We start from the raw sequence: 11,611 nt of genomic DNA on the forward strand, positions 1-11,611 counted from the left end.
TCACATTATTGGGACCACTGCCTCCCTATCCATAAATAGGGAGAGATCTATCAATTCTGACCAGCAGGGTAGTGAGAAGCTGCTGGGGATGCCCTATTCCTAGACCATTGTAATAAATAAGTACATTGCAATACATGTGTATGGGACTTTAGTAGCGGGCTATGGACTTGCTTATGGACATATATTCTGCCACAAAGGCTGAATGATAATGCTTTTATTTGTATAGCGCCAACTGTATTCCGCTGCACTTTACATAGTTGGTCACTTTGGTCCCTGTTCCTTTTAGGGCTTGTTATATAAATGGACCTATCGGTATGTTTTGAGTGCGCGAGGAAAGCGGAGTACCTGGAGGAAACCCATGCAAACACGGAAAGAACATACAAACTCTTTGCAGATGTTGCCCTTGGTGGGCTTTGAACCCAGGACCCCAGCACTTCAAGGATACAGTGCAGAATATAAAGAGTAAAACTACAAGAATCTGAGGTTTCTCTGCTCCTGGTAGCCAGAACAAGGGTCCAGCTGTCATGCAACACCTGAGCTCCCATGCTGTTCTGCACAGGAGACCAGTACCTGACTACTTTTGCCCTTTGCAAGATTTTTTTGTTGTACTTTTTTCCATAATTCTATCTACAATACATAAAAAATATTCTTGAAATCTTGCCCTTGAGAATTACAATAGGCTTATATCTCCCTATCTGGCCGATTATTGTTTCATGTAATGTGTAATATCGATGCGCGGCCGGCGGCTAACGATTTGCAAGAGAAATACATTACCTATCCATGGTCCAGGGCTCCTCCTGCTCCTCTTCTCCCCGGGTCCCGCGCGCTGCAGCTCCAGAGCGGCCTGTCTTAGCTGAAAGGCCGCTCAGCCAATCACAGGCCGGGACCGCCACGGTCAGTGATTGGCCGAGCGGCCTGTCAGCTAAGACAGGACGCTCTGAAGCTGCAGCGCGCGGGACCTGGGGAAAAGAGGAGCAGGAGGATCCCTGGACCTGGGATAGGTAATGTATACCAGTTTAGCAAGGGCTGTAAGGACATGGGTAACGATGTCCCTGCAGCCCTTGTTAAGCAATTATCGGGCCATGTAATGGGCCCTGTAAATGAGCGCCGATCTAGCAGATCAGTATCCCTTGAGTCTTATACTCTCACCACCCCATGCCCTCCTTGATTTTTAACATTATGCCTGGAGTTCTCCTTTAAAATCAATTATTTGAAATCATGAATTGGTGAAACTATACATCACATTACAGCATATTGTTCATGCAGCTTCCGCATCTATATATTTATCTCTACCGCATATTCTCAGCTAGACAAACACAGTGCATACAATTATTTGCCAGGGATCAACACTTAAAGGGTTTTATGGCATAGTAAAACCAATCTTTAAACATTGTATTAGGAAACATTGAGTTAAAGGTTCTCTCGTTCATATCAGCCATCCATCAGCCACAGCAGGAAGACACTTAAAGGGCATCTCTCACTGTCAGGATCGGAAATGTCTACACATTACATAGACAATATAGTACATTCATTTTAAAGGGGTATTTCCATTTAGCCCACAGAATAGGAGATAATTCCCACAGAGACTCAATGGAGAGGCATGTGAAACCCTCCGCTCCATTTCAAAGGAACCCCATGGATAGGGAATAACTTTATTACATGGGAATCCCCAATTAAAAGGAATTATGTACTGCCTTATTTCTCCTGTGGTGGCGCTGCACAGGAATATTACACTTGTGATCCCTCCCAGATTACAGCTGATCAATAGGAATCTCATGAGCGATACATTCAGTGATTATTTTTGGGGTCTAGAGATGAGCGAACCTCTAATATGCTTGAGTCGATCCGAACCCGAACGATCGGTATTTGATTAGCTGGGGCTGCTGAAGTTGGATAAAGCTCTAAGGTTGTCTGGAAAACATGGATACAGCCAATGACTATATCCATGTTTTCCACATAGCCTTAGGGCCCCCGCTAATCAAATGCCGAACGCTCGGGTTCGGATGAACTCGAGCATGCTTGAGGTTCGCTCATCTCTATTGGGGTCCCTAGTAAAAGGCATTGTTGAAAGTGGACATTCCTTTTATTGACTTTATTTCCATTAAAAAGTCCTATTTTTAAAGGGAAACTGATAACTCAGATATGCATACATCTATGCTTCCAGTTTCCAGATGCCGATCACACAAGCATCGCATACATACAGTACTTGTGTGAGACAGCATCTTTGGAAAGTGTCACAGAGGTGGGTCAGGGAGGGAGGTGCCTTAATGTGAAGCAGTAGCCATAGAGTGGGTGGGATCTGACAGCGTCAAAGATCCGCCTCTGTGGCACTGCTAGTGCGGAATAAAGATCCTATAGATGCCGTCTCACAGAGAATTGTTAAAGGTATGTATGCAGTGGTGTAACAGCCACCATAGCAGCCATTGCAGCTGCTACAGGGCCTGCGGCATCAGGGGGGCCATCCCTGCAAGATATAGAAGAAATCAATCGCACTAAAAGCCTTCAGGCTAAGTCACTCACTATTGGGTCTTCACTGACCCTCCAATGCCAATATCAGAAGAAAATAGTGAGAGTAAATACGTATAACACACGAGAGTACCTGCACAGGACATCAGGTGGACGCTTGGGTGTGTGGATCAGCCGGTGAGCTGAAGTGTACCGAGTATCTTGTTAGAAAATAAAGAAGCAAATTGGATTGCAGTACCAGTGTTTGGATTCTTTTCTACACGGGTATCCCGCTCAGCAGGAGAACTACCATCTTACGATACTCAGGTACTCTCGTGTGTTACACGTATTTACGCCCATCCCTGCAATACACTGGGCCTCCTCAGCTGTCATCATACTACCTTGGGGGACACTATGAACTGGGGGAGGTTAGTATTTTGGGGGAAACTACGGGGGGGATAAGAGGGGAGATGCTTACCATGGAGGACACTGGGGTAGATGCCTACCATGGAGGACACTAGGGGAGATGCCTACCATGAGGGACACTAGGGACGATGCCTACCATGGGGGACAGTCTACTAGGGAGATGCCCAACATATGCTATCTACTGGATGGATGGCTAACAAACAGGGGGATTTCCTACAGTGGGATGGGGGAGAGGATGGGGGCCCAATTAAAAGTTTGCTATGGGGCCCAGCCCTTTCTTGTTACGCCTCTGTATCTAAGTGATGCTTTTGTGATGGGCATCTGGAAACTGGTAGCATGGATATATTCGAATTGTTTCCCTTTAAGTGGGCATCTAATATACAATATGAATTCCAAGTAGCGCTGTTTAGTATATCTCTACTCTGTACTCTTTATAATATCTCAGTCAGTAATTATATCTGTATTTTCTGGTAGAAAAATGTATCAGTGCAGATATAGTTCCCTAACAGAATGTGTAGACCATGTGTAGGTCGTGTGAAGTCATGTTTTATAAGCTGGGACTTGTATGAATTTTTCATCTACCCTAGCCTACAGCTACTGGGAGAGATTTTTCTCTGTTTCTATATAATTCTATCATGTCTATAGGCGTCAGCAGCACGAGTTGTTGTGTGTTCTTACAGTAAAGGAATCAACTATTTAGCATTTTTCATAAAGAAAAGTATTTTTTTTTAAAGAAAGCAACAGGAAACTTGTTTAGATAGACTTTTCTGTTGTTCACCTGATTGGCCGCGGTCAGAACACTCAGACACCAACTGATAAAAACTTTTGACATATCTCTGTGAGGTCATAAGGTTTTTTGTGACACACATGGGTAAAATTACATGACCACACATTACATGGTCACACTGTCGCCCCCACAGTAAGGGCCCTATTCCACCGGACGATTATCGTTTGCATAATCATTAACGATTAACGATCTCAAACGACCGCTATTGCGAAAGACCTGAAAACGTTCACTCATTTCCATGGAACGATAATCGTTACTTATGATCGTAATTGCGATCGCTTTTCTTCGCTATTTATTCGCTATTGCGTTCGTATCTATTGCGAACGACCGAACGATGTCTTATTCAATGCGAACGTTTTGCGAATTTAGCGATTTCTCGTTCGGTTGTTAATCCTTAACTGCATTTCAACCGAACGATTATCGTGTAGATTCGAACGATTTAACAATAATCTGAACGATAGTCGTCCGGTGGAATAGGGCCCTAACTCAGAATTTCCTAACAACAGTTAAGGAAGTGTTGGGAGATAAGGGTGAGTGGGATTGGCTGGTAAAGATATCCTAATGCCCCTATTCCACAGGTCGTTCAGAGGAGCAAACGAGCGCTCTCCTGGTTCCCCGCTCGCTGCCGCGGCTATTCATCGCGGCTGCAGCGAGCGGGTGAGTGCGGGAGGGGCGTCGGGGATCTGCGGGGGGGCTGCCCGGGGGATCGCTGATCATCCGGGCAGCCCATAGGATATAGCAGCATCTGCTGCCGATGCTCCTATTCAACGGAGCGACGGCAGCAGATCGCTGCTATATCAGTCGCTTGTTTTTCAACATGTTGAAAAACAAGCGACTGCAACGATCAGCCGACATGAACGATGTCGGCTGATCGTTGCACTCTATTCCACCGGACGATTATCGTCCGTAGCGGCCGATATCGGCCGAATACGAACGATAATCGTTCCGTGGAATAGGGCCTTTAGGGTTATTCAGTATTCGAATAATAGATCAGATTTCAACCAAAACAGCCCCATACCTGTCCTCAGGTTGTGTGTGATATTATAGCTCAGTTTCATCAAAGTGAGTAGAATCAAGTTGTAATACCATAAACAACCTTAGGACAGGTGTAGAGCTGTTTTTATGTGTTGCTGTTTTTTTTTTTATTCTTGAAAACCCCCTCCAAAAATGTAAAAAATTTATTGGTTTTGATATGATGAGCTGTGATATCTGACACAGCCCATACGTAAGTGTATAATAAAGGGAAAACCGCTTTCTTCTGCAGGAGAAAAGAAGCATTACATAGCGCTCACTGAAATCAATGGGTTATCTGTGTATTGTATCTGTCTATTTTTAGCTGGTCTCTGTTCTGAATAACAGCGGAGCCCCCCTCTATTAATTCTCTAATACAGTGTTTAAAAGTGAGTTTTCTCGACCATGTAAAATATGAACCATGCTAAAAAACTTAGAAGTGGAAAGTTTAGTTGACCTCTGTCGCCTTTTCAGAATTTAGTATCATAAAATGCAGTTGGTTGGGTGCCAGTCCCTCCATTCTGTAAGATGGGTGCTTGACCGGGAATGAACTGTAATGAGCCTTGCTATCTTAATCATGCAGTGCCACAATTCAGAGAGCTCCATGCGGCACTTGAGAGACATAGCGTGGTGCACCTTGATGATGTATTCTTTGGCATTTAGTATGCAGACGGTAGATGACCCTTCCCATTTATAAGCCGTGATGCAACCATAAAGTCTGTCTGCTCTGTTGACTATGGCATATGCTCTGGGGTAACTGTGTTCTGAGCTTACTGGAAATGTCTTATTCGTCAGATAAATCCTGGAGACACAGCTTAGTGTGAGAGGCTGCATTACATATTTCACACAGAGCCTTGTACAGATGTGGGCCGTAAATCAAGTGTTTTAAAGCTCGTTCTATACAAGTAAATAACAAATACTTTTTTTTTATGGCAGAAAGTGACTAAATTACTGTTAGAAATTGACAAGAGTGCTGAAAGATGGAGACCACACTACTTGGCCTGCTAAGATATGGCCAAAGTTTTTATTGAGAAACATTTAAGCATGATATATCTCCTTTAAAGGCATATGTCATCAAGGTGCACCATGCTATGCCTCTTAAAGGAGAAGTCAGGTGCTCCAAGAAGAAGCAGGGGCTGGGGTGGGGGGACATCCTTGTGGGGGAGGACTCCTCTATCCGAGTATCACATCGGCAGTACTGTGTTGGAAAAGACTTCAGAAGAGAAGGATTTAGGGGTAGTGATTTCTGACAGCCTTAAAATGAGTCACCAGTGCAATCAGGCGGTGGGGAAAGCAAATCGTATGCTGGGGTGTATAGCTAGAGGTATAACCAGTAGGAAGAGGGAGATAGTGATCCCGCTGTATAGAGCTCTGATGAGGCCACATCTAGAATACTGTGTCCAGTTCTGGAGACCTCACCTGAAAAAAAGGACATTGATAACATAGAACTGGTCCAAAGACGGGCTACAAAAATGGTGGAGGGTGTGAGGCATAAACCATTTCAGGAAAGACTTAAAGAGTAACTGTCATGTTTTTTTTTTATTGCAGAAATCAGTAGTATAAGCGATTTTAAGAAACTCTGTAATAGGTTTCATCAGCCAAAAAAGCCTCCTTCTGTACTCAAGAAGCAATCTCCCAGCCTCCCCCCCCCCCCCCCCCGACTTCTTATCTGTGCATTATCAGGCAAACACGTCTTCATTACAGAGAAGCCAGTGAAGACGAGCTCTGCTCTCTCCACTGTAAGCCTATGAAGGGGGGAGGGGCTGAGGGAGATGAGGGAGCAGGAAGAGGTGACATGAAGGTCAGCTGTTTGTAGACTCTCTGGGCACCTAAAACGCTAAATTCAGGTGTCAGAAAGGTCAGTGCTTATCTATGACCTTACTGAGAGAAGATTGCAGGGTGTTGTGGTGTGCAGGACTGCTCCGTGCTCAGTCACTCCTAACAGCCCCTCCCCTCTCCATAGCCACATAATGGAGACAGAAATCCTGCTTCATTTGATGTGAGGGGGGAGGCTGGGAGATTGCTTTTTCACTACAGAAGGAAACTCTTTTAGTACATAAAACCTATTACAGAGTTTCTTAAAATCGCTTGAACTGTTGATATTTAATGTTTTCAGAAAAATGGCCCTGAAATGACAGTTACGCTTTAAGGATTTAAATCTGTATAGTCTGGAGGAAACAAGAGAAAGGGGGGACATGACTGAAACCTTTAAGTATGTTAAAGGACTAAATAAGGTTCAGGAGGGAAGTGTTTTTAGTAAAAAACTGAGCTCAAGAACAAGAGGACACAGTGAGAGGTTAGTTGGGGGAAAGATCAGAAGCATTGTGAGAAAATATTATTTTACTGAAAGAGTAGTAGATACCTGGAACAAACTTCCAGCAGAGGTGGTTGGTAAATCTACAATAACAGAATTTAAACACGGCTGGGATAGACATATATCTATCCTAAGATAATAAGAAAGAAACTACTACAAGGGCAGACTAGATGGACCCAGTGGTCTTTTTCTGCCGACAATCTTCTATGTTTCTATGACATAATAACCACCACTACTCACTTGTCCCCGTGCCTGTCTAGCACTAAATCGCCAGTCCGGGACCCTTGCCGGGCTTCAGGGTCCTCTTCCCAGCCGATGTCACAACCTGGCTGTTTGACAGCCCACTCAGTGTGGGTGGAAAGCCACTCCAGTCACTGATTGGCTGAGCGGGCTGTCCATCAGCCAGGTCAAGCATTTGCCCCGAGTTGTGACTTAATCACAACACGTGAGAAAATGCCTTCTGGTGGGGGTCTGAGACACTTCACCAGCACGGGGAGAGGTAAGTAGTGCTTGGTTATTATGTTCCTCCCTGCCCCTGCCGGCTGACAGTTTTTAAAAAATCTCCGGACTTCCCCTTTAAGTACCATATGTAGCTCTCTAAAAAAATGGCACTACATGTTTAAGATAACAGCGCTCTTTACAGTTCATTCCTGGTTAGGCACCCATCTCACAGAATGGAGGGGCTGCCACTGCATCATGTGCATTTTACAATGATATATTTTGAAAAGTCCCCCCCTTGAAATTCAACCAGTCCCATAGGATCCATTCTACGCTCAGGCAGATTGCGCTGACACGCCGTAGAATAGAGCCTATGGGACGGGTGGAACTTCAAGCAGGGGGTGCGCGGCAGAATCCGCTTTAAGTTCTACACTCGGAATCTGTTGTGTGCACATACTCTAACACAGTGATTTTAAAATGCTGTTATATGGTACCCAAAGAAGAAGATACAAGCATGGGCACTATCATGGGGCAATGTTTGTGCAACTTTTGATTGACAAAAGGACTCTGCTCTGTGATCTGACTCCTCTCGAATGAGTACTGTGACAAGAACTGTGACTAGCATAGTGGAATTGTGCTGACGTGAGAATGGAAGATGGGCAGTATTCAAAAGACAGCATGCCACGCTGCCCCTCTGCTAGATACATGATCTATGCCCCCAAAGGGTCAGATGCCAGTTGCAGACTCTGCTCCTGTATAAGACCTTGATACAGATCACGATTTATCACATTAAGTGCAGAGACGCAATGAATAGTTCACGCCAGTGCCAAGATAAAAAGACGGATGTTTTTTATCCAAGGAGAACCCCTAGTGAAAGTAATGTTACCGTCGCTGGGACAAACCATGCGTGGTCCGCTTTGAAGTTAGGAGGTGTTCTTTAATCTCTTCATTTTCTGTAATCCTTTCATGTCATAACAGCACTATGATCTTTTAGTTTGTTTTTCCACAATGTGAACATCTTCAGAGCCAGAGAACTGATATTTTCACAATGCAAAGGTCAAGTTTTTTAATCAGTGGTAAATGATGGTTTCGGAACAAATATATTTGTGAGATATAACATTTCTTCCTGTAGCAGAATCATTGCTGATAACACCTAGATGTGTGATTTTGTGGAAAAGAGAAGAAATTAGACATAATGCGTAAGCTCTACCTGGTCCCACTATATAGCATGTGACTGATTTACATTATAAAGTATGTGATTACATCATGACTTAAAGGGGAACTCTGGCAAAATATATTTTCTTTCTTGTGAACCGGTGTCAGAAAGTTATATTGGATTCGTAATTTACTTCTATTTAAAAATCTCAAGTCTTCCCATACTTATCAGCTGCTGTATGTCCTGCAGGAAGTGATGTATTCTTTCCAGTCTGACACGGTGCTCTCTGCTGTCACCTCTGTCCATGTCAGGAACTTTCAGAGCAGTAGCAAATCCCTATAGAAAACCTCGCCTGCTCTGGACAGTTTCTGACATGGACAGAGTTGGCAGCAGAGAGCACTGTGTCAGACTAGAAAGAATACACCACTTCCTGCAGGACATATAGCAGTTGATAAGCACTGCAGGTCTGAAGATTTTTAAATAGAAGTAAATTACACATCACTGGCACCATGTTTGATAAATCTCCCCCATAGTTTTTAGTTTTTGCTTAAAAAAAAAACAGATTTTTTTTTTCTATATTTTCCCCTAATATCATGAAAAAGGAAAAATGGCCCAATCATGAACTGGTTAAAAATGCAGAATGTCACAGAATAAACCTCCTTCACACGTTCTGTAATTTTTCTGTACCACAAAACCTCCTGCTATTTATACTCCGTTGTCCGTATAAATTGATCCCTATTTGCATCCGTATCTGCTTCCGTAAAATGTGAACAGTACTAGTTTGCATAGATTAGATCCATTTTTTTGGCGGATGTCCATCCATGACGTCCATAAAAAACACGGATCCCATAGACTTTAATTGGTAATCTATACCGCAATCGCAATCCACACTAGGATATGTCCTTTTTTTTACGGTACTGAACATGTGAATAAAGGGGGTAGGTGTGGATGGCTCGAAGTTCACTCTTCCTATATGAGCTTGACCACTTTCTATCATTAGTATAAATTTGGCTATTAACTATACAATGATGCAGGATACAGGCACTTACACTTTTATGTAGGATAGTGCATTGCATGCTGGGAAGCTGCCTACATTAAAATCAACTGCTCATGATACATAGCACACAGCGATGATAGCGGTCTACAGTAGCGGCCCATAATCAGCTTACTGGGTACTGCCGTTGGCAAAGGATACAAGTAATTAAGATCTCGTTCTGCTGTGTATACATCTCATTTGTCATTATTTGCATATATTTTCCATTTTTACATACAGCTCTGTATGGACCTTGGGTATACAAATTTATATTTTTATATAATATTATATTATTATTATTATTATTATTATTATTATTATATAATAGTTATCTTAATGAATAAACATCCATAGGAGAAAACATTAGAAGGGATTGAAGCGCCCCGAACAAACCACTACAGAAGGAGGGCGGACAGTCAGCTGGAGGGGGGGAGCACTCCAGAAGACAGACAGCACATTTAACTTAGAAATTTTTATTTCTAAGTTAGGTGTGCTGTCTGTCCGCCAGAGTGCCCCTTCTACCCCCAAAGGCTGGCCAGGTCGCACACCCCAAAGGCCGGCCCTGCTCAGCACCCTGTGAGCTATCAGCAGGTTAGTTCTCCTTTAAGACTGGCGAGCTACGGCACCTGCTGAGAACACAAGTCTGCTTTCATGCCATCCATGCACATGGCGCCAACATTGTAAAAGTACTAACGTTGTTACCACTATGTTTGCATCCAGGAGAATGTAGGGGTTTGAGCACTATGAAAATCTAAAGCACTTTGGCCCATAAACACAACTGTACAGAATCATCTGGCATATGAATGCACTACGGATAACAGATCAGTGGGAGTGCGTGTGAGCAAAACTGCTACATACATGTACAGGAGGCCGTATACTGTTCCTTCCTGCTTAATCCAGGCTTGGACTGGCCCCCTGGGGAACAGGGGAATCCCCCAGTGGGCCTTACCCCTTGGTGGGCCCCTGAGCAGGAGGTGGGCCTCCCTTTCTAGCAGTTCCAGGACGACATATCCAGCACATGTCTTTAACCTAGTCACTCATTGTCTCTATGAAGTAACCTGGGGTTTCATCATATTATATAGAGGCAGGGAGTGACTAGGGTGACAGGCAGCAGCATGTAGCATGCAGATTTAGTGCAGCCGCTCTCTTCTCCCTTGGGACCCTCCACCACCTCCTCCTCTCAGGCTGCCCCCATCTGCTCTACACTCACCGGCCACTTTATTAGGTACACCTGTCCAACTGCATGTTACCACTTAATTTCTAATCAGCCAATCACATGGCGGTAACTCAGTGCATTTAGGCATGTAGACATGGTCAAGACAACCTCCTGCAGTTCAAACCGAGCATCAGTATGGGGAAGAAAGGTGATTTGAGGGCCTTTGAACGTGGCATGGTTGTTGGTGCCAGAAGGGCTGGTCTGAGTATTTCAGAAACTGGGAGGAAAGGGTGTAGAAGTCGGCACTCCAGGACGTAGAAACTTAAAATTTAACTTTTATTCATGCATTTAAAATTCTGTGGTAAGCATAACAGAACCTACGCGTTTCGCGCTACTGCGCTTAATCATGGTCTATATCAGAAACTGCTGATCTACTGGGATTTTCACACACAACCATCTCTAGGGTTTACAGAGAATGGTCCGAAAAAGAAAAAACATCCAGTGAGCGGCAGTTCTGTGGGCGGAAATGCCTTGTTCATGCCAGAGGTCAGAGGAGAATGGGCAGACTGGTTCGAGCTAATAGAAAGGCAACAGTGACTAAAATAGCCAACCGTTACAACCAAGGTAGGCAGAAGAGCATCTCTGAACGCACAGTACGTCCAACTTTGAGGCAGATGGGCAACAGCAGCAGAAGACCACACCGGGTGCCACTCCTTTCAGCTAAGAACAGGAAACTGAGGCTACAATTTGCACAAGCTCATCGAAATTGGACAGTAGAAGATTGGAAAAACGTTGCCTGGTCTGATGAGTCTCGATTTCTGCTTGAACATGACAATGAGTTCACT

This window comes from Dendropsophus ebraccatus, chromosome 10 (assembly GCF_027789765.1).
Source record: "Dendropsophus ebraccatus isolate aDenEbr1 chromosome 10, aDenEbr1.pat, whole genome shotgun sequence".
NCBI lineage: Eukaryota > Metazoa > Chordata > Amphibia > Anura > Hylidae > Dendropsophus > Dendropsophus ebraccatus.